The sequence below is a fragment of the Leptodactylus fuscus genome, chromosome 3, assembly GCF_031893055.1.
Source record: "Leptodactylus fuscus isolate aLepFus1 chromosome 3, aLepFus1.hap2, whole genome shotgun sequence".
NCBI classification, from domain to species: domain Eukaryota; kingdom Metazoa; phylum Chordata; class Amphibia; order Anura; family Leptodactylidae; genus Leptodactylus; species Leptodactylus fuscus.
The window spans coordinates 105,320,626-105,326,492 of NC_134267.1; the positions used below are offsets into that span (position 1 = coordinate 105,320,626).

General features: G+C 48.6%; 1 pseudogene; it reads left to right on the forward strand.

Moving 5' to 3' along the window:
- The first annotated feature begins 2,051 nt into the window (after positions 1-2,051).
- LOC142198717 (small nucleolar RNA SNORA17) lies at positions 2,052-2,192 on the forward strand (annotated as a pseudogene).
- Positions 2,193-5,867: the final 3,675 nt, after the last annotated feature.

Below are 5,867 nucleotides of genomic sequence, written 5' to 3' on the forward strand. Positions count from 1 at the left end.
AAAGCTGGGTTGCGGCGATTGAGCCCGTCAGTGCCACGTTACACTGACAAGCTTCTCCCTGGAATTTAGCTCTTATAAGAGCTGTTGGTTGTCTTCTCCTTCCTATCCTAGCCTGTCCCTGCCTACCCAGAATCTAACCCCTAGCTAACTGGATGGAAACCTCCGTCCCCGGTGAATTGCAAGCTCAGAATGACGCGAAGCTGGGCGTCGCTGTTCTTTTAAATTAGAGGTCACATGTTTTCGGCAGCCAATGGGTTTTGCCTACTTTTTTCAACGTCACCGGTGTCGTAGTTCCTGTCCCACCTACCCTGCGCTGTTATTGGAGCAAAAAAGGCGCCAGGGAAGGTGGGAGGGGAATCGAGTAATGGCGCACTTTACCACGCGGTGTTCGATTCGATTCGAACATGCCGAACAGCCTAATATCCGATCGAACATGAGTTCGATAGAACACTGTTCGCTCATCTCTACTAAATACATTCCAACCAGCTTTTATTAGGGGTGTCCCCCCAAAAAAATAGCAGGAATACACAGCAGTTACTTCTTGCTATATACATTCCAACCAGCTTTTATTAGGGGTGCCCCCCAAAAAAATTGCAGGAATCCACAGCAGTTAGTTCTTACTATATATGTTCCAACCAGTTTTTATTAGTGGTCCCCCCCAAAAAAAAATTGCAGGAATCCACAGCAGTTACTTCTTTCTATATACGTTCCAACCAGCATTTATTAGGGGTGTCCCCCCCAAAAAATAGCAGGAATACACAGCAGTTACTTCTTGCTATATACATTCCAACCAGCTTTTATTAGGGGTATCCCCCAAAAAAAATAGCAGGAATACACAGCAGTTACTTCTTGCTATATACATTCCAACCAGCTTTTATTAGGGGTGTCCCCCCAAAAAAATAGCAGGAATACACAGCAGTTACTTCTTGCTATATACATTCCAACCAGCTTTTATTAGGGGTGTCCCCCAAAAAAAATAGCAGGAATCCACAGCAGTTACTTCTTGCTATATACATTCCAACCAGCTTTTATTAGGGGTGTCCCGCCACAAAATAGCAGGAATCCACAGCAGTTACTTCTTGCTATATACATTCCAACCAGCTCTTATTAGGGGTGTCCTAAAAAAAAAAATAGCAGGAATCCACAGCCGTTACTTCTTGCTACATTACGTTCCAAAGAGCTTTTATTAAGGGTGTCCCCCCACAAAATAGCAGGAATCCACAGCAGTTACTTCTTGCTATATACGTGAATACCAGCTTTAATTAGGGGTGTTCCCCCAAAAAATAGCAGGAATCCACAGCAGTTACTTCTTGCTATATACATTCCAACCAGCTTTTATTAGGGGTGCCCCCCAAAAAAAATAGCAGGAATACACAGCAGTTAGTTCTTACTATATATGTTCCAACCAGTTTTTATTAGTAGTCCCCCCCAAAAAAAATAGCAGGAATCCACAGCAGTTACTTCTTTCTATATACGTTCCAACCAGCTTTTATTAGGGGTGTCCCCCCCCAAAAAAATAGCAAGAATCCACAGCAGTTACTTCTTGCTATATACGTTCCAAACAGCTTTTATTAGGGGTGTATAGACCATAAAAAGGGCATTATACATAAAAAAATGCGTGAGACTAGTGCAAGGGGATGGGGACAAGGACGGGGGCGTGGAAATGCAGTGGAGCAAGGTTGCGCACAACCAACAGCGTCTACTGTGCCTACTGCTCTGCGGCAGTAAGCATTGCGCTTCCCCACAGTCCCCGGCTTGATGGCCACATTAAGTAGGGTGCAGAGTACAACCCTAACCAGCAAGGCCGCCGATAGGCCAGTACTACTGCTACTGGCATCAGGGGCCCGGCCAAATTTAAAAATGGGGGGGGGGGGCCCGGTTTTGGCCTGCCACCATGTGCCGGCCCCCTGGCGCCGGCAGCAGTCATTGTATGTCCTGTTTGTATGTCAGTCATTGTATGTCCAGCGATGTGACACTGCCAGATAGCCGGCGGCAGCGGCTAAAGCGAGGAGCTGACCTGTGTCAGCTCCTTGCTTTGCCGCTGCCGCCTCTCTCGCTGACACATATGCGGCTGAGCCGGAACCCGGCTCAGCCGCATATGTGTCAGCGCCGCATATGTGTCAGCGAGAGAGGCGGCAGCGGCGAAGCGAGGAGCTGACACAGGTCAGCTCCTCGCTTTAGCCGCTGCCGCCGGCTATCTGGCAGTGTCACATCGCGTCTACAACTGTGCGCCAGTAAGAGAGAGAGGCGCGCAGAGAGCAGCGGGGGAACGAAGGAGAAGGTAAGTGTAATGTGGAACGTGAAACTGGGGGCAGATGAAGGAGAGGACGGCATGACACTGGGGGCAGAGATGGAGGGACATGAATCTGGGGGCAGAGATGGAGGGGATGGCATGACACTGGGGCAGAGATGGAGGGACATGAATCTGTGGGCAGAAATGGAGGGGACATGAAACTGGGGGCAGAGATGGAGGGGGACATGAAACTGGGGGCAGAGATGGAGGGGGGACATGAAACTGGGGGCAGAGATGGAGGGGGGAGATAAATTTGGGGGTAGAGATGGAGAGGGCAGCATGACACTGGGGGCAGAGATGGAGGGACATGAATCTGTGGGCAGAAATGGAGGGGACATGAATCTGGGGGCAGAGATGGAGGGGACATGACTCTGGGGGCAGAGATGGAGGGGACATGAATCCGGGGGTAGAGATGGAGAGGACGGCATGACACTGGGGGCAGAGATGTAGGGACATGAATCTGGGGGCAGAGATGGAGAGGACATGAATCTGGGGGCAGAGATGGAGGGGACATGACTCTGGGGGCAGATGAAGGGTGTATATGAAGCTGGGGGAGAGACGGAGGGGGACATATAATTTACGGGTGACTGTAGGAGGATTATACAGTGTGCGGGCAAATGGAAAATTAATGAGTGGGCGGAGTCAACATAACAGTGGGTGGGGCTAAATTTCCTTCTTTTGGTTCTTCAAAAGTTGGGAGGTATGGGTACAGGGGGCAATGGAAAGATGTTAGAGGGTGGACGGGGGGGGGATTGTTGGGACATCGGGTGTGCGGCACTGCGGAGAGGGAACTGGGGCAATAATATATAATATATAAGTTTTTAGCTGGAGAATAATAATGATGTAGGCCGCTATGCTACTAGCATAGCAGCCTGTTTGGGGGTGGGGCTTTCACTTTAAAGGAGTGTTCACATTGCGTTTTTGGCCTCCCTTGCCAGGATACTTGATAACCAGTCACAATCAGCTACCCACTTATCCCTGCACGGAGAACTGCAGGCCCCCCCTTTTTTTTAATGGCCAGTTCTTCATGCAGGGATAAGTTGACAGCTGATTCTGACTGGTTACCAATGGATCCCGGCAAGGGAGGCCAAAAACGCAATGTGAATAAGCCCTGAGGATTTATTAGGAGGCTCTTATAGATGGTGTTGGCTCTCTATAGGCGCTGTCACACGTAGCAGATTTTACCTGCAAATAGAATCTGATTAAGCCTTATAATGCTGCTAAATAAAGAGAAATGTAATACATAATTGGTATGACGCAAAATAAGGTAGTTTTAAAATGGCGGGGGAGGGGGGCCCAGACACTTAGGCTGTATGGGGCCCCAAAATTCCTGATGGCGGCCCTGTTAACCAGGCCCGAGCACCAGGAAGAGGTGTTACAATGGCTGGTGGACAATTCTTCCAGCACATTCTCCACAAGCCAGTCAGCCTCTACCTCAACTCCTCCTCCTACCCAACAGTCTGGCCCTCCTTCCTCAAACCATGCCCAATCTTCCCAGCAAACTAATCCCACCTTTCCCACCTCCCAGGAGCTGTTTTCGGGTACATTCACTGTCCCTCTCTCTGTCCCACCCCATTCTGAATCACCAGAGGTAACAGATGAGTTGCTGTGTCCTGATGCACAAACACTGGAACATCCGTTATCTCCTGTTGTTGTTGTTGACCAGCAATCGGCCCTTAGTGACGATGATGACGAGACACAGTTGCCATCAGGGCAGCCTGTTGCCATCGTCGGTGTGCAAGAGGAGGAGGAGCAGAGTGAAGAATTGGAAGAGGAGGTGGTGGACGACGAGGACACTGACCCGACCTGGACAGGGCGGATTTCAAGTGGGGAGAGCAGTGTAGATGTGGAGGGAAGTACAGCACCAAAGAGGGTGGCTAGAGGCAGAGGCATGTCCAGAGGCAGAGGACAGCTGTTTCACCAAAGCCAGGCCACAGCCAGCAGGGCCCAAAATGTTCCCTATTGTAGCCATCCTAGAAAAACTCCCACTTCAAGGCTACGGTTTTCAGTGGTGTGGAATTTATTTAATGTATGTGCGCCGGACAAATATACTGCAGTTTGCAAACTCCGCAATTCCTAACTGAGTAGGGGCTCTGAAAAGAGCAACCTTACGACCACTGCCATGCACCTTCATTTTGAAGGCAAGCACTGGGCTCAGTGGCAGAGAGCAAACGCAGGACAATCGTCCGGCGTTGCTGCCACTGCCTCTCCCACTGTTGCCAGTGCTGGCACTGCAGTCCAGACCAGCAGCCAGGACACCTTCACATCTGCCTCCGCAACTTTGGAGAGTTCTCGCTCATCCTCCCTTTTTCCTGCCTCAGCTCCTTCTCCTGCCTTAGCTCCTTCTCCTGCCTTATTTCCTTATCCTGTACCATCATGCGCCTCTTCACAGCAACCCACCATCTCCCAGACTTTTGAGCGCAGGAAAAAATACAGTGCTATCCACCCCCATGCACAAGCCTTAAACGCGCACATCTCCAAACTCCTGGCCCAGGAGATGTTGCCGTTCCGGCTTGTGGAAACTCAGGCCTTCTATGACCTGATGGCAAGTGTGAGACGAGAATCCCTCATCGCCATCAGGGATAACGCATTGGATGCTGAGAAGTCGGGAATAGGAGCAGAACCATCCCAGCAGGATAGTCAGGGCACACTCCTGTCCGCTTCACAGCGTATATTGAGGGAGGAAGAGGAGGAGGAGGAGGATGAAGTGGCAGATCTCATTGTCACACACGAGGCTAGCGGGGAAGTTCAGTGCGTCCCATTGCTGCAGCGCGGATGGGGCGAAATGGAGGAGGAGGAGGAAGAGGAGGAAATGGAGAATGACAGAAAGCGGTCAGACAACAACCATCTGTTTGTGAGGATTAAAATCAGACCCCTGTTGAATCCTTCATGTAGAAGAAATGTGTAGGGTCATTCTCTTCAGTTAGGAAATACCTGACCTCTGATACTTCCTTCCCCTCTATTAGCGTGGTATTAGGCCAGTAACCTCAGAGGGGTGGTGTGTCAATCTTTGAGCCTGTTCAGAGGTGTTTCTGTTGGTCTTCAGTGTCTGGGATTGAGCCACTTTATCTGGATTAGGGAGTGAGAGTTTTCCCTTTTAGGGTTAAGCAGACATTTACGACCCTCTCTCTGGTTTCTTTACCCTCACAATTGAGGTACACTTGAGCAAGGTGTGTAACAATTTATGCTTTAATTGTTTTTAGAGGAATTTAATAAAAGTGATGTTTTATTATATATACTGTATTCTATGAGTGAATAGTGTCCTCCACTTTTCAGTGAATTCTCCTTTATAGAATATACATATTTGTAATACTGTGAGATATTCCGTAGGCAGCTTCAACAGTATAAATCCATGTAATGACCTGAGTTTTATTTCTCTATAACATAAAGGATATTTTATTTTTATTCAATTCAGTGAACTAGAATTAAATATAAAAAGAGCTTTTCACCATTAGAAATTGATGAATTGAGATATAATAAGATTTTGTAAAGAGCTCCATGACTTGTTCTTAAAGGAAATTTGGCAATAATAAAGCCTCTAATGTACATTAGATGTCAGCGAAACCTCTAGTTT